This window comes from Acinonyx jubatus, chromosome A2 (assembly GCF_027475565.1).
Source record: "Acinonyx jubatus isolate Ajub_Pintada_27869175 chromosome A2, VMU_Ajub_asm_v1.0, whole genome shotgun sequence".
In the NCBI taxonomy this organism is placed as follows: Eukaryota; Metazoa; Chordata; class Mammalia; order Carnivora; family Felidae; genus Acinonyx; species Acinonyx jubatus.
Window position 1 is genome coordinate 59,604,560 of NC_069383.1, and position 24,637 is coordinate 59,629,196.

Consider the following 24,637-nt stretch of genomic DNA (forward strand, 5'->3'; position numbering starts at 1 on the left):
TCCTGTTTAAGGCTAAATAATACTCCATTGTATGTATCTACCCACCTTTTGCTTACCCATTTATCTATCAGTAGACACTAGGGTTGCTAACATGTTTGATCTATTATGAATAACGTTGCAATGAACATTGGTGTACACATATCTTCTCAAGGCCCTGCTTTCAATCCTTAAGTATATACCCAGATTTAGGATTGCTGCCTCATATGGTAACTTTATTTTTAACTTTTGACAAACCATCATATGTTTTCCATAGCTGCTATGCCATTTTATATTCCCTACAATAGTGTATAAGGGCTCCAGTTTCTCCACACACTTGCCAACACTTGTTATTTTCCTCTTTCTTTTTTTTTAAAGTAACCATCCTAATGCACGTGAGGTGGTATCTCACTGTAGTTTTGATTTGCATTTTCTTAATTATTTGTGATGTTGAGCTATGACTATACTTTTAAATTGTGTGGATATGAAACTCTTTTTCCTTCCATTTGATAATTCTAAGAAACACAGCTAGATAAAAAGGAAATTCCAAAACTGTGGGAATAATTTTAGCACTATTCTTATCCTTAAAGGATTATTATATATTTGAAGGAAACAGCTTACTAAAATACAAATCGCTTTATCTTATATTCAGTCTACAGCTTTCCACACTGGCAATTCAACCCTACTGAGTTCACCCTATTCATTCATTCATTGATTCATTGATTCATTCAGCAAATGATTCATTCATTGATTGATTCAGCAAATACTAAGAAAGGCTCTCAGTTGCTTTTACTGTACTGGTTTCTGGGAATGTATAAATCAAACCTTACTTTTCCTGTCCTCTAGTAACCTATCTCTAGTTGATGGGGCATTGTCTCCCTTTAGCTAAGTATAGGTCAAAATAGAGGAGGTCTATGTCATCCTACTAAGATGTCAGAGAGATCTAATTCAAAAACTTTTGCTGCCTTTACCAGAGGAGTGACTAGAAAATGTTATTTAAAGTGAATTTCCTCATTTGAAAGGGAGGAGTAATTATTCTTACTTAGGGGTTTTGTTGGTAACCCCATGGGCATCGTAAAGTGGTTAACCGGGTGTAGACATCCCCATAATGACTTTCAGTCTTTTATTGGCACATACATAGCTAAGAGTTCACGAGTATCTTACTCTAGCCCAGAAACATCGAGGCTTCCATGAGTTTAGGGATCTGTCACAATAACCATTTCTCTTGAGTGGTCCTTGAAAAAAAAATCAGTAAATGTAAGTGATCTCTGCTGTCAGTGCTTAGAAGTTATATAAAACAAAAACTGTCTGGAAAAATATAGGCATGAGGGAGATAAAATCATTTGCTGAGACTTGTACTTTAGAATTGCACCTCATCCAGCATTTACTTTTCCTTAAAGAGACAAAATGGATCCCAGGACCTCCTATCTGGACTGTAGCATTATTTTGTGTATTCATTTATTTGAAGAAGGGAAATCTGCCTTCATGAAGAAAATGTACTGGTCGCAAGGAGTTGGACTGTTTTGATCTTGCACGGCAAAGTTCTCACTACAAATTAATTAACTGAGTGGATTCCTAAGTGGCTTGAGTACAGGTAAGTAGCACTAATCGTGTGGATCAAAGCAGTATCCTTTTTACAATAATTATTTCTCATTGTGAAATTTTAAACTAATAGTCTGTTTTTCTGGTATTATATGGCAGTCTCATGATCCCGGTGATAGTATTGGCCCTTTGCTTTGCAATATTAAATAGAAATTAAGTTTGCCTTGTTAAAACTCAGAGCTCCATCCTGGACATTGACAGCAAGATGATTGGACACAGGGAGGGAATTAATGCAACCTGAGGAAGTGCCTCCCCTGCTCCCCATCAAGGGTACTCTAACTCTATAACCACTAGCCCCACGCACCTGGAAGCAATCCACTTATTTTCAAAAGCTTTAAAATTTTCTACAAACCCCATCTTGCAGTTTTGTTATTCTGTTGATACATTTTTTGCCCCAAATACAGATTTTGAATTTTTTTTCTCATCTGGACACTGGGTAATTCTGGGAAAAAAGAAACTATTATATTTGATTCATTGTGTTTTCCAATTTTGATGCAGTGCCTTTATAAATTAGCCTATACTGATATAAAATTATGATTCAGGGTCAAAACTAAAAACTTAGACCAGATGGGAATATTTACCAATGCTTACTTTAAGATATAAAAATGTGAAAAAATTGAAGTAGAAAACCGTGCTGAAATGTAGCCACTGTTCTTTTGTTAATACAGTAGTATATATTCATTATAATTTATTTTCCCTTGAACCGTATTTTGTCTTTAAGTAATTTTGGTGTGTAAGAACAGAGTACTTTCACATTTGTACATTTTTTCCTCAATAAAACCACGACTGCATTATTTGTCTTAGTATTTATCTCTGCCCTGGAATGTTTCTTGAAGTTTTCTTTCTGATTTTTAGGTTTCATTTCTACAGTATAATTTGCTTGTTTCTTTAGTCTGCTGCCAGGAAGTTAAATATAATAGTAAAGCTTTACCAAAAAGTGGAAAGTAAGAAAATGTGAAAATTGGAATCCCTACGCCTTTCTTCTTTGCTGAGAAAATTTTTTGTACCTATGTGCTTTGGGGATTTGATATTAGTCATTTGATTGACTCTACAAAAAGATGTGAACTGAGTCTTCTTAAATAAGATCATTCTCATTGTTCAATTTTTATTGTATAAAAAGTGATTTTAAAAATTCTGTCTAGGTTGTTTTTACCTCTATAAGGAAGGATATATATAGATATATTTTTAACTTTATCAATCCCTGTACCTATTTGTTAACATTTCCTTAAATGTGTTTTCTCCAGATGTTAAAAGTAAAAAGCCCTTGTTATTTTTTCCATTGTCACTCTTTACTACTTTCCATAGGCGGTATATTATGCACGCCAAGGACTGGAGGAAATAACAGACGTGTGAGCCCCAAATTATAGGCACAAAAATAACTTTCATAAAATAAGTTTTAAATGACACCACTTTCCAAAAAAGCTGACTCTAATTGACTCAAGCCTAGAAAGCAGTAACGTTAGGGAACATCAGACACACGTCCACTGATCCCAGAAAGTGTTCCACAGTGTGACATTAGCTGAAATGATGACATTCCCAGCTTGCTGCCAGCACATTCCAGGAGGCAGGCTGGGTATTTTGGTACTGGTCAAGCCGGTGTCCCCAACAGTATTGCTCTGACATCGTTGAGATACTATTTTATTTAATCAAGCAACTCCTGAGAACCCAGCTCCATTGCTCACCTGCAACAGATAAAAGAAAATATTCCAGGCAGAGAGATTGCAAGAAATAAGAGGGGAAACTCCTTTTTGAATGCAGACAGAATCCTCACCCGGGCTTACTGACTGGAGCAGTCCAGGTTCCTGCTGTTTGCAGAATGTTACAGATGGCTGCCTGGGCAGGAAGCCCTCCCCCTTCCCTAACGGTGCTCTGGGGAGTGCTGGGGGCCTGGAACCAGCCCTCTCCTTCCCTTCCAAACCTCTTCTCCAAACCCCTACTGAGAAAAAAAAAAAAGAGAGAGAGAGAGAGAGAAAGAGAGAGAGAGAGAGGATGAAGAAAAAAAAGTACGCCCTGGAAACATTTCTGCCAGTCTGTTTTTTAGTGGAATCTTGAATTAACCTCTTCACTCCCGATTAGAATAGCAATTTATAACTTCGCCGGCATCTCTTTAATGTCCAGAATCAATTCCACCAGCTCATTGAAGTACCCTACCATTTGGGTTGAATTATAATGGCACTTTTGAGTTATGCAACAATTTCAAGTAAGCGAAAGCAGGTTTGAATTCAGAAATAATTAAAAGTATTTTAGCACATCAAATATTGTATTAATAGTGTCCTCTGGTTAGATTCGTTCTTAAATCCCGTTGGAAAGTTTTGTTTTTCCCAGCTTTTTCCTTTGGTGCAGTTACTTATTTTAAAGTACAAATTTGTTTTGGACCTCTTAAAGAGAGGTTAATTTCATAATCAGTCTTTTGTTTATAATTTGAAGGCAATTTCATTATCATAACCCTATTTGTGTCCTATTTAGTCTGTATTTTAAGGCTTACTGTATTTGTGTTTCTTAAAGATGGCTTTTATTTTGTACTTTTTAAAGTTAGGAAATTTAGCTAATATATGTCTGTATCCAAAGAGCAAGCAGAAACTTTATGCTAAACTGTAAAATTCAATTTTATTTCTAACTTCATCATTGCCATCATAGTAGAAACAAAATATGCCTGGGAAGAATATACTTATTTTGAAACATATTACATTTATTTGAGTCAAAAATAAAGTGTAGGGAAGGAAAAAATAATTTTTCCCTCTACCCTTCTAGGTTCTTGGCTGAGACACCCACTGTAATAAAAGATTAACAGGAGAAAAACAACTAAGTTTATTAACTGTATGCCTCCTGTATACATGGGAAATACCCAGGAAAACTGAGTCACTTCCTGAGATGGCCTTAGCTATCATCTCCAGCTAAGGACAAAAGATGTTGGGGGTGGGGGGTGAGAGGGAGAGTGAGCCACTTAAGGGAGGCTATCAGGAAAAGCACAGAAAACAAGGGTGTGATTGTTATGCAGATTTTGGTTGTGACCTTCTCTATTGATAAAAGCTTTGAGAGCCATCCTTCTCTTCCTAATGCTGAGAGAAAGGTACTTTTACAAATGGAGATTTCCCTTATAAATTTGTCTCTTACAAAAAGGAGACTTCTACTCAGTTTGCAGAGCAATTCCTATATATGTTGTTTCTTAAAAATACTTCGCCTAGGTGCGCTGGGTGGCTCAGTTGGTTACGCATGCAACTCTGGCTCAGGTCATGATCTCATGATTCCTGAATGTGAGCCCTGCGTCATGCTCTGCACTGGCAGAGCCACTCTCTCTCTCTCTCCCAAAAATAAAAAAATAAAAAAAAAGAACTTAAAAAAACTCAGACTAAAATAATTCTTATGCCAAAGAAAAATATTTTACAGTATCAAATTCTGCTTCCTGAAAGTTACAAACTAAACTTGATATTCCTGATGATAAGCTGGTTAGATATATCATCATCTCTATGATAAAATATTGTAACCATCTATAGTTTTACTCCATGAAAAGACAAGTAAAAGCTTAAAAATGGGAAACTGTTGAAAATGTAGTTAAAGAATGTAACAGATGTAAGTTAAAAAGGAAAAGAACTTCTTTATTTCATATGGAGCAAATCCAGATATTCTGTGATTGACTACATTTATCTATTGATTAATTCACCAAATATTGAGTACCCTCTGAGTTTCAGGCCCCATGCTGGATATTAGGGATGCAATCATCAGTGAAACACACTATTTGCCCCAAATAAACTATAGCCTGGTGGAGTGATGATGTTTTTGGGTCCAGAAAGAATTCTTGACATGTCTTTGGTGCAAAAAGGTGATTTTATTACAGCATGGGGACAGGACCTATTGGCAGAAAGAACTGCACTGGGGTTGTGATGGGTGACAGATTACATACCTTCAGGTTGAGAGGGAGTTAGGGATAGTGTAAATCTCCAAGGAATTTTGAAAGCGACGAATTTTGGGACCTTGAAGAGGCTAGTTATTTTTAGGAAAAGCTTATTTACTACTATTTAGTAAAAACTCAGTCATGAGGCCCTTCAGTTGTATATAAGTGGGCCATAAGCTTGGAATATGATTGCCAACATGTATCTTAGGGGGTTAGAGATAAAGGAAGTCTCCAAAGGAATTTTTGTATGTTAAAGTAGACTTACAGGATCCTGGGGAGTCAGGCTAAGAGTGCCTTTTGCCCTTAGCAAAGTGTTATCAGTGAGACATCTGAGTTCCTAGAGGAAGGTTACTCTGCCTGTTTTAAGGATTTGTCAATGGGATGTAGACAGTAAGGAAATTTAATTTTTCATTTACTTTTTTAAAAAAATTTTTTAATGTCTATTTTTAAGAGAGAGAGAGACGAGCACCAACAGGTGAGGGGCAGAGAGAGAAGGAGACAGAATATGAAGCAGGCTCAGGCTGAGTTGTCATCACCGAGCCCAAAGCAGGGCTTGAACCCATGAACCGTGGGGTCATGACCTGAACCAAAGTCCAACACTTAACTGACTGAGTCACCCAGGAGCCCCTCATTTTTCATTTACTTTTGTTTCCTACATCAGAGGACAAGACAATCTGGGGTTCCATCACCTGCTATCTTAAGCCCTTGTTTATGAGGGGATTTATTTAATGTTTATTTATTTTTGAGAGAGATAGAATGTGTGCGTGGGGGAGGAGCAGAGAGAGAGGGAGAGAGAGGATCCGAAGCAGGCTCTGTGCTGACAGCAGCTAGCCCCATGCAGGACTTGAACTCACAAACTGTGAGATCATGACCTGAGTTGAAGTTGGAGTCTCAACTGAATGAGCCACCCAGGCACCTCATGAGCCTATCTTAAGACCTTTTATCTAAACACTTAGAAAGGCTAACTAAAGACAAGTCAGTTTGGCCGGCTCTCAACTGAACAAGCTCCAGTCATGATACCTGGCATCTATTCTGATTGGTCACTGCACCTGTTCCCATTAACCCCATGCTGTACGCTATTTTTAATAGCATGCTTGTTTGGACACATTAGACATTCATCATTCAAGATTCTTTCCAACAATTTTTTAAAATTGTATTTACCTATCTGTGTTTCATTTCTAGCTAAAAACAGATACATAAATTTAAAAAAGGGTGAAATTAATGAGTTTTTGAGCAATGTTTTTTCTCTGAGAAAAAGAACGATAAATGTAAACAGAAAGTCTCAACTCTTTTTGCCCTTGCCTTGCTTGTTGTGTGAGGGAGTGATGTTTGGAGCTGCCACAGTCCCATACCTATGAGGGAAAGCTGATGGCATAGGTGCTGGCCTTGGCCCAGCAAACTTGAGCTACTCAGTGTCCCACTTGGGATGGGCTACCTCTGGATTTCTTATGTGAGTTATGTTGATAGCTTTCCTTCTTTAATCCACTTTGGTTTTGGAAATGTTACTGGCAGTCAAAAACACCTGAGCTGAAATAATATGTTTAGAGGAAGTAGAACTATTTTTGTTTCCTAGGAATGAAAACTGAATGGGTATACTTACATTCCAAATAAAGGATTTTGTAATATGTCTTTAATGAGTGCAGTTTTCCAAATCATAAAACTTCTTGGGAGGCATATTAAACTCTATAAACTCCATAAAATCTAGGTTCTAGAATTAAATATTATTTGCTGGATAAATAGTCTTCTCCCATGCATTCTTGGATTCCAAAAGTTTATCTGACTTTGATAGCTAACTTCAGGTGACTCTCAGCTTGCTGGTTTCAGAGTCAGTAGTGTGGTTTACGGTCATACCTTACAATTTGATCAACCACATCATAAAACACTCGATAGAGATATAGGCCAACACTTTCGAGTGAGAACCCAAGCCAAAAGCCAAATTTTCCTTCTCTGTGTGTAATTGTCATTGACTCTAAAGATCTATTTGAGAGAAATGAAAGATTATTGGGCAAATTAGAGTCTGTCAGCATCAGCCTACTAGCTGCATCATATCTTTTGTACGTTACATATTTCAAACTCTGTCAAATGGAAGTGCCCACGCAAAGGACACATTCTATTTTCATGGCACCTTTTGTCATCTAGCCTCCAGGCTTCCTTTCTTATAGTACAGTTGTCACTCATTCACATTAACACAATGATATACAAGAATATATATATATATATATACACACATACACGTGTGTGTGTATATATACACTATGTGTGTGTGTGTGTGTGTGTGTGTGTGTGTGTGTGTGTATGCACACATATGTATTTGGACATTCTAAACTACTGATGTCATGTAGTTTATTGCAAAATTACTGGGGCTTAGGGTTTTTTAAAAGATGCATTGATTCCCTAAGCATAGAAGAAAATCCTGCAGATAGATATCCTCAATAAAAAATACAAAGCAAACAAAACTGTGTGTGTGTGTGCATGTGTGCAGGAATGATCTCATTTATTATAGTTTTACTGGATAGTCAAGTAGAAAGAATCATAATAAAGATACATGAAAGTGGGAGGAAAAATCTATGTTGCTTTAGCATAAGATAAAACATGAAGTGTGCTTCAAGGAAAACATCAAGTCACACTGGAAATGCCTTAAATGTCTACATGTGTAATGATTCAGCAAGGCCCAACGCGCTAATGACAAGCCCTTGCTGCATGCCGCAGTGCTGCAAAGCAAAGCCATTCTTTTACGTTGCCCTTATCCAAGTCCATTAAGAAATAATGGTTCTAAGATGAAAGTCTTGTTAGGGTTTCAATGAAAATGTTTGGCACACCATGATGAAAAGTCAACAATCTGCTTTTAACAAGAGACACTGGAAAAACGTTGGTTAACATACCACTGAAAATATTAATTCTCCCTAATGGCAGGATGCAACATAGCTTTTTATAGTTTTTGATCCATGTCATAAATTTGGCTATGACAAAGGGGATACTCCAGCTTTAACTCACTGGCAAGAACATTAGTTATTTTCCAGCCCTAAACGGTTTGGCCCTTAGTATTCTCTGTAATGTACCAAAGGACCAGATTATTCTCAGAAGGATAGATAGCCTGTTTCTCTGTGTGTGTGTGTGTGTGTGTGTGCACATGAGTGTGCAAGCACACACATATTTGCACGTGGATACATAAGTGTAGTCAATGTATGTGTGTCACTAGCACGAGTAGTTTTCTTTAAGCTTTTGGAGAGAGAGAATAAGGAAAAATGCTACAAGTCTCAAGTACTGGCCATAATTGCACAATTTGCAAAGTTGAATCAATGAGGAAGATAACAGCCTTGTGGACCATAATAACTTGATCACTATATGCCTGGATATGCTGCCCACTTCAACTGAATGTGGTTAGAAAAAGTATTATTTTTTCCTATCCTTTTTCCCTCAGCATAAATATAAATTTTCAGGTTTTAAAGATGTAGGAATAACAGGGGGGAAAGGACTCCTCTCATTTGCTCAAGACAATGAGTCTTGGCTTCAGAACTTACATTTCAGAACAGAGTTATTCTTGTCCAAATCCTAGTATTCTGTCTTAGTAAAATAGATATACATATGTGATAAATATAACTTCAGTGCCAGACCTTAACATTTTATCCCCACTGGCTTCTTTCTGCTTTGTCAGTGAGTGGACTGTTCGTTCCTTTTTTTTTTTTTTTTTTTTTTTTTCAGAAGCATTGACAGAGGATTTTTTTTTCATTGTATAAGTAAAGGAATATTTGCTAATGCAATAATTCTTTTTGCTATGATTGAGGGACATAATTGTAATAACGTTTTAAATTTATTCCTGATGGTTGGATTTGTTTTTCAAACAACAAAAACCCATACATTTAAAATATGCTAATAGGTTTTTTCCTCTATTTTAAATTTAATTGTGAATCCAATGTCTTAGAACAATAAATGAGAAAAAGATGAAGTGTGAACTTCATCTGTAGGAAAAATATAAAATAGCTTACCAACAGAACATCTTAAATGTTTTTTTAATGAATAGGAACATGCATAGAATGAATTATACTTTAATGTTGTTTCCTTATACAAGTAGTTCTTAAACTTTCATAAGGATAGGAATCACTAAGCCGATATGGGGGTGAAGACTTGTTAAAAATCAAAAGTTCTAGACTCAGAGCTTCGAATTCACTAGATCTGGAGTAGAGTCCAGGAATCTGCATTTTATTTTATTATTATTTTTTTTTTGAGAGAGAGAAAGAGAGAGAGACTGCATGCGTGCATGCATAGTGAGGGAGGGGAAGAGAGAAAAGGAGTCACAGAATGCAAAGCAGGCTCCAGGTTCTGAGCTGTCAGCACAGAGCCTGACCTGCAGGGCTGGAACTCAGGAATTGCAAGATCATGACCTGAGTCAAAGTGGGCCACTTAACTGACTGAGCCACTCAGGCACCCCCAGGAATCTGCATTTTAAACACTTTCCCTCTACCATTTGGTATTAATGGTACTAATCTTCCTATGAAGAATTAAATCTGGGACAAAGGATTTGTTCTCATTCATATTCCTACAGGTTTTGCTCTTAAAGGATTAACTTTGTACACTCCAAAAAAAGTGTGCTCCTTCAAAAGGCACAGAGCCTTACCCAGTGCAAGTTTTCTGTTTCTTTTCTTTGTATTCCTTTTTTTTTTAAGTTTATTTATTTATTTTGAGAGACAGAGATGGTGGGAGGGACAGCAGGGGAGGGTCAGAGAGGGGGGAGAGAGAAAGAATCCCGCAGTCTCCATACTGTCAGTGCAGAGCCGATGTAGTGAGGTGGGGCTCCAACTCAGGGACTATGAGATCATGACCTGAGCCAAGATAAAAATCACAGTCTTAACCCACTGAGCCACATAGGCGCCCTCTTTGTATTTCTTAAACAACATATGGTAGAGAGCTAACATCATACTTTTATATGTATGTATGTATGTATGTATGTATGTATTTAGTGGCCTGTGATTGCACAGGATTGAAATAATCTTACTTTTCAGTCAATGTATTTTTATTGGTTTATATATACTTACCCTTGCAAAATATGTATTATTTTTTTAAGGTGCACATATGCTTAGTTTACATACATAGTACTGTGTTATAGATCACATTCTTTTCTATACTTTTCATTGACCTCTCTGTCTTTAAAGTCAATTTATGTTGTGTAATCTAACCCATATCTCAAACTGCCCCACTGTTCTCTAGCTTATGTACCATCCATGTTTTACCCTTCCATTCTGCCAGGATGGAGTCCCACATTGCCTCCAAATCCCTACCCTTAAAAAATGCTATAATAGATATCCTCTTACATATACATTGATGAGCCTGCACATATCAATTTCAAGGTGAGTATAATCAATTTATGTTTTAAAACAAACTTTAGCCAAGGGGAATAGGGGCTTCAAAATTTCTGTCATTTGTTTGGTGACCTTAGGAACACAGAAGAAATCTATTTATGATACCCTTATGAAATACATAGTTTATTCTATGGAATATTTGTTATAATTCATCTGTTCCTCACTTAGTGCTTTCTAGAGTGATGAGCTTATTTAAGAAGAAGAAAAAAATGCAGAGAAATAAAAATTATTCTCTCATGATTGCTTTTAATGGAAGAGAAATAAATCATATTTTTCCCCAAAACTACTTAGATTAACTTGACTAAAAACATATTCTTTTTTACCTGTGATTATCAATCCAAATATAAAATCAGTCCAAATATGTATACTGGTCTGAATCAAATTTACTGAATAATTGAATTATTTTGAAAAATCTTTTGTGGCATTAGCAGTTTTTGAATTTTATATGTAAGTAGTGGTATTTGAGATTCATATCTTTAATAAGGCACATGCTTAATAAATCAGTCTGTTGATTTCATATTTATTGGATGACCTTTCACATCCTTGCATTTAATGAAGTGTTACTGTAATTTGATTTGTTTATGTGGTGCCTCTCTCTTTATACTTGGAATTATCTTGCCAGAGAATATACAAAAGCTGCTATGCAAAGATCAGCAAATATCTTTAAAACCTTAACAGCAGTTTAAAGGCAACTTCAGAGCACATATTAGAGACCCTTTGCACAGCCCCTGAAAACATAGCCATGTGGCCATTTCTGTTCTTGATTTGATTTCTGTACACTTTTAACTGTTGAACGTCCAGAATGATGGCTTGAGTAGCATGTTCCAATTCAATGAGATTTCATATAATATATTTTAACCAAATTAGCAAGGGCAGTTGTATTGGTTAAGCATTTCAATGAGATAAGAGGGGGGAAAAACACTTTTTGGTGGAATAAAGATCTGAAAGCACATTAAGTCAGTGTGGAAATGAAATTTAACACACAAGTTGCTACTTAACAACACACCATTTCAAAGAAATATTAATGGAGTTGATAGGAAAATAGGAGGTCATGTCTTCATTTATTACTTTGTTGATTGGGGAACGAGATAGGTTCAAGTTGTAGGCAGTGCTCCGTCTCCTGAAATTCCCCTGTAGCGTGAGGTGATCACATTTATTTCAGCTGAAATAAGCTTTCCCTCCTAGAAGTCTTATTGGACAGAAGGCATTATAAGCAAGTAGAAGTAAAGATGGGAAGAGGAAGCACCTGTCTGAGACCATGCTCGTTCCTCCTCCATCCAGGTCCAGTACTTCTGCAGAAGTGTTCAGGCTCCGTAAGAACAAGTTTAGGAAGCACCAACTGTAAAAAGCAAAGGCCAAAAAGGAGCTGTAAATGCCACCACCGTTTGGGCCTGTTTATAATGATTAAAAGCAAAATGAATCACAGTGGGTTTGAGAGTACAGGAAGCTGAAAGGGTATCCCTGCCTGTGAATTTGACTGCAGAAGTGCCCTGGGTTAACCCTAAATGCACGGACACATACTTTTTTCACTCTACTATAATCTCCACCGCTGGGTCATGCATAAACTCCATGTAGGACAGCACAGACCTAATTTGAGTTTTTGTGCTCCAGGCAGCTAACCATTAACAGAAGAAAGCTTTACAACTTATTGAATACAGTGCATATTTTCTCACTTAACCCTCATTATCCTCTAAAGTAGGAATAATTTAGTAGTAGGAAGAGGGGGGAAATGCTTCATGGTAATATCATGATACCCCTTAATATTCATTGATACTGAGTATGCCTTTTCGTGTTTGCACTCTCATTCATGGGCAAAGCACTAAATGTTTTTCAAATCTTGGGAACCTTCAAAAGTAGGTTTTAATGGTGGACTGTGTATAAAAACCATGTCAGGAATCACAAAGAAAAACAATATTTTATTGGCTTATTCAAAAAACACAATAGTTATTTTCAAAGGGAAATAACAGATAAACATTGTTTATATAAGGGTAATTCAGAATTACTTGGCCGCACTCATGTTTGTTGATAAAACTGAAATGAACTTTCACTTAGATATACTTTGAAGCCCAGCTTCTGGCTTGGTTCCAAGGGTGGAGTGAAGGAGAAATGTGTCAGCAGTCTGTCCTGATTGTATTCAGAGTCCTATGCTGAGTACGGGACACCACTTCTCTTCCCTTGCACAGACCCAAGGAAAAGCAAGGTCTGGCCCTACTATTTGTAACACTTTTAAAATTTTCTCTTCCTTTCTGATAGGCAGGTGGGAGGCTGAGAGCTGCGATAGTACCATTTAAACACTGTATCATTAATGTGTTATACGTCAGTACTAGCTTGATACCCATATCCTTTAATTAGACCAGAGAGATTCTGTCACCCATGTTATTCTCAGTGTTGTTTCGAGACCGGTTGGTTATTGATAGGACGAGTTTTAAACACACCAGATAGATATGCCAAGCCTACACAAATGTCTGCCCAAAGTCCATTTTCCATCAGCCACATAGTTCAAGTATTCCGTGCATATTCAACAAAAATTCTGATGATCTACATAGCTTTCATATATGCATAGTGAATCTGTAACAAAGGGATAAGAGATACACAGCATTTTTAAACATTTTATTTCAGAATCCTAGAGGCTAGTGGCTACTTACTTTGTTTTGCTTCAGAATTTAGCACCACTTGGGTGATGTGAGAAAGCTAACCAACAAATAAGTTTGAGTGGAAAGACATTAATTAAGGTGATGTCACTTCCATAGTGGTTCTCAATCTCGATTGCATGATGGAGCCATCTGACAAGCTTTCAAAAAATACTAATTCTCAGGCCTGCACCAGACCAACCAAATAAAAATTTCTGCAGATTATACAGGGGCAATTTGTGAATGTTCCTCTGATACTGCCGTGGTTCAGAATTATTGAGCTCAGCAATAATTTCTATCAAAAAAGAAGCGATGGCACGTACGTTCTTTTGAGTTTCGCTAGTTTATTTTCTTGGTGATAGACACACTGCTGGTCCCTAATTGAGTTCAAACTTCATGTGCAGACATCTAAGTTTAACCATTCATAACTTTACTCGCCAAAATCCAGTTCAAAGGTCTAAAAGCTTATTAGAAATGCAGATCTCAGATTCTAAGATTCATCTGAGAATCACTGAATTATAATGTCTTTTGACAAGGCCTCCTGGGAGGTTTGCATACACATCCAAGATTGGGAAACACTGATACAATTTCAGTGATAGGAAAATCTTTTCAAGTTAAGTGTTCCCTGTTTTTGAGATTTAATTTTGCATGAGAAAATAAAACGAGCACTATGTTAAAAAGGGAACAGGGGGATTTTGTGCCTCAAGTTTTTAATGTGCCGGAAGTCAACCAAGTGGTGAGTTTTCTCAAGATGATTCACAGATACTCACTCTGGTCATGAATTCCTTTCATCTGACACCTACTTTCATTTACTAATGGAAGTGCTATCTTTTCACATATGCTTTCTTTCTTTGGCTCTACAGTGAATTTTTCATCCTATGTACAAAAAAAAAAGAAAAAAAAATTGCAACAGAAGGCAATACAGCCAAGTATTGAGGAATGAGGGAATTTGGTGATTGGCCACTAGTGACTGGCAAACTGGGACAGCAGGATCTTGAGTTTCTAACAGTGAGTCTCATAGTTCAGACATTCAGAGCCACACTAAACCTTCAGGTAAATAACCTTAACTTGAATGTGGAATTAACTGCTTCTCTTCAGTGCTTCATTGAATTCCTCTTCTTGTGCTTTCTCTTAGTCTCACCCTGAACTTGTAACAGGGAACAAGTTGGAGAAAAGCAGGCAAGTAAACTCATCTCAGAAAATCTAGGGATACTTGCCGATTTTAGAAATCATATCCCTGATAAGACCTTTGTGAAACAAATTCTTGGTGCACAGGAAGGCAGGAACCCTGCCTTGAATGTGATTACTGGTTCTTTGCATACTTTGAGTAGATTTCCAATAGTAAAAGTTTCCTTCTCTGCCCAAACCTCTCCCTTTCCTAAGAATGCCCACAATAGCTGACATTTATTTACATATTGATATTTACCAGGAGCTAAGTACTGTATATGTATTAATTCATCAAATTTTCCTAAGAAAATCATGAGGACGGTAAAGCACAGTATTTTTTTTTTAATGTTTATTTATTTTTGAGAGAGAGCGAGTGTGAGTGGGGGAGGGCAGACAGAGAGGGACAGAGGATCTGAAGTGGGCTATATGCTCACAGGAAGCCCGGTGAAGCACAGTATTTTTTAAGTAATCTCTGTACCCAACATGGGGCTCAGACTTACAACCCTAAGATCCACAGCCACTTGCTCTACCAACTGAACTAGGCAGGTGACGCAAGCACAGTATTTTTTTTTAATGTTTTATTTATTTTTGAGACAGAGAGGGACAGAGCATGAGCAGGGGAGGGGCAGAGAGAGAAGGAGACACAGAATCAGAAGTAGGCTCCGGGCTCTGAGCTGTCAGCACAGAGCCCGACGTGGGGCTTGAACCCACAAACTGTGAGATCATGACCTGAGCCAAAGTCGGATGCTTAACCAACTGAGCCACCCAGGTGCCCCACAAGCACAGTATTTTTTAACAAAACTTAATTTTTAGAAGAGTTTTAACTTTACATAAAAATTGGAAAGATAGTACAGAGAGTTCCTATATATCCCACACCCAGAGGTATTAACATTATAATTAACATCTTACATTAATATAATTAAGGAACCAATCTCAGTACATTATGTTTAACTGAAGTCCACACTTTATTCAGGTCTTCTTAGTTCTGAGTGTCCTTTTACTGTTCTGAGCACAAGATTGTTAAAGAAACTTCCAAGATTACACAATAGTAGTTGACAGCTTGTCTTTAAATCCAGATTTACTCCAGGAGTCCAAACTTTCAAACACTCATTATAATGCATCGTGAGAGTAAGGTATGTCTATTAAATCATACATCTTGAGAAGAAACTACACCAAATATACAGGAAAAAAGCATCTTTTCTATAGTTGCGGCAAAGCCAGTACAATCTGAGGAATATCTGATTCCATGGAAAGCTTACATGTGACATTTGTGGTCAAACAACCAAGTCCCTCTCCATCAGTTATAAGTAAGTAGTTAGGCTTCAGTTTCCTTTGTGGAAAATGGTCATAATACCATATGCAAGGGCTATTGAGAGGATTTTTGTAAAGACTAAGGGATATCTGCCTGATTCCAACCTACTTAAGCAATACATATTTTTTCACTTCTTTCCTCTTTTTTATGTCCCATACCCATATGTGTCTATGCTCAGTATTTGTAAAGAAAAATGTCATTACTGAAAGGTGATAAAATGTAGGAATGACCTCACAGGTGAAAATTCTGATATTTCTCTTTGTGTTGAAGAAGTTGACTGGCCACCATCCTGCATGATTTTCTTATCATTGGCTCTATGACAAAATCACAAAGCTTGATCCAAATGACGAGTTAAGGCCACTGCAGTTGTATTTTTACAATGTCCTATCTCCTTACCTCAGTTTCTTTATATTTAAATAACTGGTATACAAATCTCATAAGAATGATTTTCCGCACAAGTATCAACTCAATGTTTTGAGGCTTCTTTTCAACAATTGGTCTGGTTTTCCAAAAGAAAGTTGGATTCCAGCGTGTTCCTACTGCTTCCTGGTGCCTGTAACAGCACCAGGAACAGGGAGTTCATCTTTCATACACACAACATGGCTTTGGCAACAGGGCGAAAGTGTCTGTCCAGCCAGGAAAAAACATTCACACACCCCCACATGTTCACACCACCCACATCCAAAAGGCTGAGTCTGGGAGCTGCCTTTAGAATTGTCATCATGTTCCGATACGGATTCTGAGGCTGAGCTATATCCATATTCTGCAGTGTCTCAAACCTACTCAGCGACTCTTCCATTGCTATCCTCTCACTTCCCTCTTGTTTCCTTCCCTGCTCCTGCTTCTGTGTCTCTCAATACATCTATGCTATTAATGTTGTAAGAATGTCATTTAATTACTTTAACTAAAATGTGCAGAATGTGTTAAAGCCACAAAAAAGGCTTTGAAAATTAGATGTTTTAAACTTTGTGGACTATATTTCCCTCATTAACTATAAAAAAAAGTATGGTCTCATTTAAATTTACATGTAATAAAAATTTTTTAATTTTTGAAAAAATATAAGTACAAACAGAAACCTAGTTTAGAAATGCCAACTCTTACCAACTTAGGATGCTAGTTAATTTGTTTCTACATGAAGGGAAACATCTTTATCATACATCAATAGATCTAGGAAATCGAATTATATGAATAATGGGCTCAAAGGAGACTGTGAAATGTTGTAAGTTTCCTCCAGAAATTCCTTAACCGTTCCAAATAATATTATTGAAAATCTCCAGAAGAGATATTTGATGACTTTCTGTAGTAATATGATATTTTTAAAATCTCTCCTCTCCTATATTCATATTTCATGAGAAATGGAGGATTATCATTTCCCATTAATATCCCAACAAGCTTATACTAGATCTGCAAAGAGGGCATGTATCTTACATGAGATCTGACTGGCATTGTGAATCAATGAATAAGGATAGAGATGAACACTCTCTGTGCATCTGGGTGGCAGCGTAGCCTAGTAGTCAAGAGTGTGGGCTCTGGACATACACAACATAAATTGTCTGGTGCCGCCACATTTTCTGTTTTTTGTTTTGTTCTGTTGTTTGTTTTGTTTTGTTTTGTTTTGTTTTTAGCTAAATGATCTTGGAAAATTAATTATCTATTTCCTTATCTGTAATTGAGGTAATAATACTACTCAACTCATCAAGTTATGGTTAATGAATTAATGTATTTTGAGGAGATACAAACACATTCGATAAATAGGATTTTTTATTTCCTGTGTAATAGACACTGTACCTCTAGAGATATTTTAAATATTTAGTCTCCATTTAATATCCTCATATTAATGATATAATTGGACATTATTATTTCCATTTTGTGAATGAAGAAAGGGTAAAGGGGAATTAGAAACCTATTCAAGAGGAGTCCATTAGACAGTGGCAGAATAGAGAGTTGAATTCAGAATTATTTTACTTCAAAGCCCATCATGAGGAGGCAATTATCTCTCCCTAAAAATGATACCATAGAATGTGCTCTAATTTTATTTTACAATAATTTTAACTTTATTAAAAACTATTGATTAAAATCACTTTAGTTCACTTTAACTTTCCAATGAGACTTTAGACTTTTCTCCAAGAATGTGTAATGTACCTTACAGTGAAAGCAAATTGCTAGGTCTTTTTGTTTTGTTTTATCCCTTTGCTCATATATTTAAACAGCAACCATTTGTTGGCTACTTCAGTATAAATAATGTTGAAGCAAAATGAAGATCAAAAGTATTAATGCCAAGTGCCGCTTATCTAGGTATTATCAAAGTGGAAGAAATGAGACAACTCTTCACTCAACGTACGATAAAATATTCAACATCATCTAATTACTAACATGAGTCACACAGGAAAGGAAATGCTATATAAGCTGTGAAGGGTTTTAGATAGCTCAATAAAAGAAGTAATTCTTGAGCTAGGAATAAAATAGTGGGGAGAATTTACCTACAACATGCAAGGCATTCCAGACCAATGATATAGTGTGAGGGAAAGTGTGCAGGTAGAATTGAGTATGGCTTATTTGGAAAAAATGAGGAAATAATCTCATTGGAGCAAAAACTGAGTTGAGGAGATATATGAGCTGAGACTGGAAAAACTATTTAAAAAGCATACTATGACCAACCTTGGATGAGAATTTGCAATGTTTCCATTTTATCCCATAGGCATTTGGGGTCCACTGACAGTTTTTGAGCCAGGATAGTTATGTGATGAAATCAATATTTAGAGAGATTTCAAAATAATTTTGCATTTAATACTGAATTATTTTAATTCCTTTTCTTCCATCTAAACTTGGTGGAGGAGGGAAAATGGGGATAGGATTATGCAACTACCACCAGTCTCAGTGAAATAAGACCATCTCCATGTCCAGTCTGAAATTTCTGTACATTATGGTTTAGAGGAAGAGGTAATGGAGACCACTAAAATATTCCTGGTGACAAGTGATGGAAGACTAATGCATTGTGGGGGGATGGATAAAGATATCCTGAAGGAATAGCAAGAACTTTGGAAGAAAATGTCAAAAACAGTCATACAAATGTCACGAAAAGTTTACCTTCCCTATGGATGAGATTATTAGAATACTACAGCTAGCTCATAGAAGGAGGATTGAAAAGAAGCATGAAAACAGAGAAACACCTTTGCCTGTGCTAAAAACTGGAGAATGGCAAGGCCCTCCTAAAAGAAACTGAAGAAATCCTTCTAAATTGTTCAAACTATGACAAGCCGGTTTCAGGAGCACCTGAGTGGCTGAGTCAGTTAAGCATCTGACTTCGTCTCAGGTCATGATCTCAGGTTTGGTGGATTCAAGTCCTACATCGGGCTCTCTGCTGTCAGTGCAGACACTGCTTTGGATCCTCTGTCCCCCTGCTCTCTGCCCATCCCCTGCTTCTACACAGTCACTCTCCCCAAAAAAATATATGAAAGAAAATCTAATGTCAGAGAAAGATGTGTGGAAGTGAAAAACATGTTTGCTGAATTTGACACTGTAAACATGATGGCAGAAAACATCTGACCTTAGAATATAGAATATATGAAACAGAAACCAAGCTCCAAAAAGACTCTTACACAAAGAAGAAAATGAGTAAAATGAGGAAAATTAAGATAGATGTATGACAGACTAAAGGATTTGGTCTGTTTTATATATTTCCATATATAAAATAGAAATTAAGAAAAGGTAACAGAATGGATAAATCAGAAGCAAGTGTTAAAGAGACAATTAAAAAGAACGTTTTTTGAGTTGTAAAAAAATATACTCAGAGTATAAGAGATTGTCAAGTTTCAGGGAAAGTAGAACAAGTAAGTTGTTATCTATACTTAACCTCATGCGTTTTGAATTATAAGATAAACTTTAAAAAATACTATAAGCATCCAGATGCAAAAATAGTTTAACTTCCAGAAAGTGATGAAGTCATGTTTTCAATGTTTGGCAAAATTCTATGGTCAGCCAAATTCATTTATGTGAAAGACAAGCTGGTGGACATTATCAGACATGCAAAAGCTTAGGAAGGATGCTACCCTCATACTTTTCTGGTAAAGAAGACTCAAATACATGCTGTGATAGATTGGAGAATAATACAAAAGAGAATGGAGAATAATAGAATGAAAGAAAATTGTGGGAAAAAAAACCCAGAAAACATAGAATAAGTCTAAATCATTGCTTTTGCAGATTAACAATAATGTATGTGTCCAAATATTCTTACTTTTTTGTATGTAAATATAAAAATTAGTCATTTAACATTGATATGTGCGTATCAACAAAAACTTGGAAAAATAAGAGGGAGATTAGAAAGTGAAAATTATGATTTTTACAGATGATATTACATGGGTTAGTTTTCATTATTGACACTTAGAAAAACATTGGTTTAAATATTTTTAAGTGAAAAAGGATAGATTCAAGTAGTCTTACTTGAATCTGGATGATGTGTATATGGAGCTTCACTGAGTTCTTTTAATTTTGGTTCTGTTTCAATATTGTCATTCTAACCTAATATAAAAATGATCACCAAAAACCCACCCAAAGAGTTTTTTCCTTATGGAATGCAACAACTGAATTGGTAATGCAACAGAGAAAGAATTCAAATGTTATTACTGTAAGAAACAGATGCAAAGTAGATTATTTTTGCTGTGATTAAAACGTATTTTACTAACTAAAGAATAACCACTGCTTCCATAAGTAGATCTAAAGTATCCAATTTATAAAACCACAAAAGACCTCAAATAATCAAAACAATCTCCAGAAAGAAGAACCAAGCTGGAAGAATTACAGCTTCCTGATTTCAAACTGTATTACAAAATTATAGTAATAAAAACAGTATGGTATTAGCATAAAAACAGACACCTACAGCAATGGAACAGAATAATGGGTCCAGAAGTAAGTCCATATATGTATGTTCAATTATTTTTGACAAAGGAATCAAGAATATACAATGAAAAAAGGATAATCTTTTCATTAAATGGTAATGGGAAAGCTTGACAGCCACAATCAAAAGAATGAAACCAGACCCCTATCTTCCACCATACACAAAAATCAACTCAAAATACATTAAAGACTTTAAGTCCTGAAACCATAAAACTTCTGGAGGAAAAAAGGAGTAAAATCCTTGACATTGGTCTTGGCATAGGTTTTTTTTTTTTTTTGATTTGTCACCAAAAGCAAAATCAACAAAAGCAAAAACAAACAATTAGGAACACAGCAAATCAAAAGTTTTCTGCAACAGCAAAGGGAACCATCAATAAAATGAAAAAGCAACCTATGAAATGGGAGAAAATATTTGGAAACCATATATCTGATAAGGAGTTAATACCCAAAATATACAAATGACACGTACAACCCAATAGCACAAAAAATCCAAATAACCCAATTAAAAATTGGGCAAACGATAAGGAGGACCCTCATTCTAATGAGCACCTGGTGTTGTATGTAAGTGATGAATCACCAACTTCTACACCTGGAACTAATATTACACTGTATGTTAACTAACTGTAATTTACATAAAAACTTGAGAAAAATATTGGGCAAAGGACCTGAATAGACATTTTTCCAATGATGACATGCAGATGGCCAACAGGTACATGAAAAAAATGTTCAATATCACTAATCGTCAGGGAAATTCAAATCAAAACTACCATGATATGTTACCTCATGCTCATTAAGGTAGCTATTTTCAAAAAGACAAGAGATAACAAACACTGGAGAGGATGTTGCGAAAAAGAAACCCCTGTACACTTTTGGTGTGAATGTAAATTGGTAGAATCACTGTGGAAAACGGTATGGAGGTTCCTCAAGAAATTAAAAATAAAGCTGCCACATGATCCAGCAATCCCATGATATAGCAATCCCAAAGGAAACAAAATCATGAGCTCAAAAAGATATCTGTAGCACCATGTTCATTGCAGCATTGTTCACAATAGCCAATTTATGGAATTCATCTAAGTATACAACAGTGGATGAATGGATCAAGAAAACGAGGTGAATATATACAATGGAATATTATTCAGTCTTTAAAAAGAAGGAAATTCTGTCATTTGAGACAACAAAGATGAACCCCAGAGGGCTTTTATGTGAAGTGAAATAAGCCAAAGAAAGATAATACTGTATTAAATCACTTGTATTTGGAATCGTACCAAAAAAATAAAATAAAATAAAATAAAATAAAATAAAAATAAAAAGATAAAAGCCTAACTTATAGACACAGAATAGAAAAGTGGGTGCCCAGAGCTGGGGGCTGGAGGAGATAGGGAGATGCCTACTGAAAGGGCACAAGTTTCAGTTATGAAATGAATAAGTTCTAACAATCTAATGTAGAACGTAGCGACTACAGTTGATACCCACTGTATTGTATAATTGAAATTCGTTAAGAGTAGAATGTAACTCAGAAAAAGAAAAGGTAAATAAGTGAGGTGATGGATTCGTTAGTTAACTCAATGGGAGAAATCCTTTCACAGTGTGTGTACATAGATCAGGTCATTAGATGGTACACTTTAATAGCTTTCAATTCTATTTGTCAATTAAACCTCAATACCGCGGAGAAAAATAAAGTATCCATAATACTAAAGAAAAGTGCAAAGAAAACATGGTCTAAACAGCAAAAGACAGGAAGGGGGATAGCTTATTAAGATAAATTAAAAGCAGAAAGCAAAGAGGATACTTGTGAAGAAAAAAAAAGCAACAACTAGATACTAGTTGTAAAAATATGTGAATAAGTTAAATTTCTCTATTGAAATTTGACAAAATATAAAAATCTGGCATCTGCTGTTTTAAAAAGACAGTCATAAAAGAATCATAAAGTTTAAAAATATAATGATGGACAATTAAATGCAACCAAAAGAAAGAACAGGTAGGCATTATTAACATCACCAAGTTATAGTACAAATAATTAAAACAATAACAAAAAGCCTAAGATGCAAATAATAAAATGGGCAGTAAATGTATATAGGATATTTACAAAACATATCTAAATGACCATTTCACACATGAAATAATATTCACTCCTACAGTTCTTGGCAGAATGTAAATTTGCACAATAGCCTAGGGAATAATTTTGGGGAAAAAATCCCAAGACTTCAAAAATATAGTCTTTAAGTCAAGAATTCCCTTATAAGTAATTTGTCCTAAGGAAATAATCATGAATGAATACAAATATTTGGGTGAACAGGTGAAAAGATGTTCACTTATTGTTTATAACAACAATAAATTGGACACTTAAGTGTTTAACAACAGACTTCTTAAATCAATTATAATATGTCCTCAGGATGAAATGTGATAAAATGTATTCAAAGTTTAAATATTATAATTTAGAGGAATATTTTGATGACATGAGAACATGTCTCTAGTATATTAAGTTTATAAAACAGATGTAAGGAAACAAGTAGATGGGAAGTATATACATAAAACAATGTGGTGATGATAATATTTCAAAATTCTAATGCATATGCTTTTCATCTCTCTTTTCCTGTCGTATTATGGTTTCCCAGCAACCACCATGCACCTTTAAGGGAAGCTCAAGTCCCAGCTATGCAGAACATCAGATGACACAGTACTGCATATGTGGTACAGGAAGTGGCCTAGGCCTGAGGTCAAGGTTGAGAAGTTAATAAGAAGTGGCCTAGGCCCCTGAGAATTGCATTAGTTGCACAGCCCAGCTCCACTCTCTTTTTGCCAAATTTAGATGCGAAGAAAGGGATTGAAATAATGTATATTGGAGCTATAATCATAAAGAAATCCTTGAATTTAAATGAGATTATCAAGAATATAATTTTTTTTTCATCAGGCAAATACTTTACTTGGATTCAGAAAATGAGTTTAGTTAAAATTTGTAAAGTGACACTCACATTTTTCATGGAGGAATTTATACTTGCTACATCAAAACATACTTACTGGCAGTTATTCTGAAAACTAACCATATATTCAAAAATTTGGTGACAAGGGTGTCACTGTTTTACTCTTGGAAATCTTTTTGATGTCTTAATTGAAGACACTTGAATTCTTACATTTTTCTTCTGGCAATCTGTAGCATTATTTTGTTGTTGTTGTTGAAGTGCATAAAGAAAATCTGTTTTCCAACAGATACGTAATTGGAAAGAGAAGGAGAATTTTCAGATAATTGTAAATATTTTTTGATCCTACACCAAAACGTGTGAAAAAGTAGTTACAGTTAGTTGAAATGTAAGATCTGAAATCATATTAATCAACTTTCTTTATCCTGTTTTGTTAAAATCTGCTAGTTTTTCTTACACTTTAAATGGGTGTTTTACTCATATGTAATTTTGTAACTTCATACAGTCATCGTTTGGAAAACAGATCACTGATTTATGTAACTCTTCCAAACATTGACATATTTCATTATACATTATCAAAGTCACAATCATTAATGTCCTCACCAATTTCATCAGAAAAGTGTTTAAAGTATCATGAAACTACAAAACCCATGGTAGATAAAAATTTTTCCAAAATTCTCATTTTCTTTTGACAGCTCAGATTTTGTCACAATTACTGTCAGTTGCTTTTCCCAAAGTGCCAAGCTCATTTTATTCCTTTTTGAAGAAATGTCTGCCCAATACCCAAGTCCGAAGAATCATGGTTCATCTGTTGATTTTTATTTCAAGTTAAAGTAATATTCCATGGTGGCATATGAGGTCATTCTAAAAGGAATAATAGGATGCTAATC

General features: G+C 35.6%; 1 long non-coding RNA gene across 3 annotated transcripts in view; it reads left to right on the plus strand.

Moving 5' to 3' along the window:
• LOC106971344 (uncharacterized) overlaps nucleotides 1-24,637 on the plus strand; it is a 90,037-nt gene that overhangs the window by 61,723 nt on the left and 3,677 nt on the right. Inside the window, exons 8-9 of one of the 3 annotated variants that reach the window (XR_001429647.3) lie at nucleotides 1,377-1,570; nucleotides 14,321-14,510. This is a non-coding gene — a long non-coding RNA (uncharacterized LOC106971344). Of the gene's footprint in view, nucleotides 1-1,376; nucleotides 1,571-14,320; nucleotides 21,026-24,637 lie in introns of those variants that run through there. The other 2 variants (XR_008296818.1, XR_008296819.1) reach the window with 2 other exon arrangements.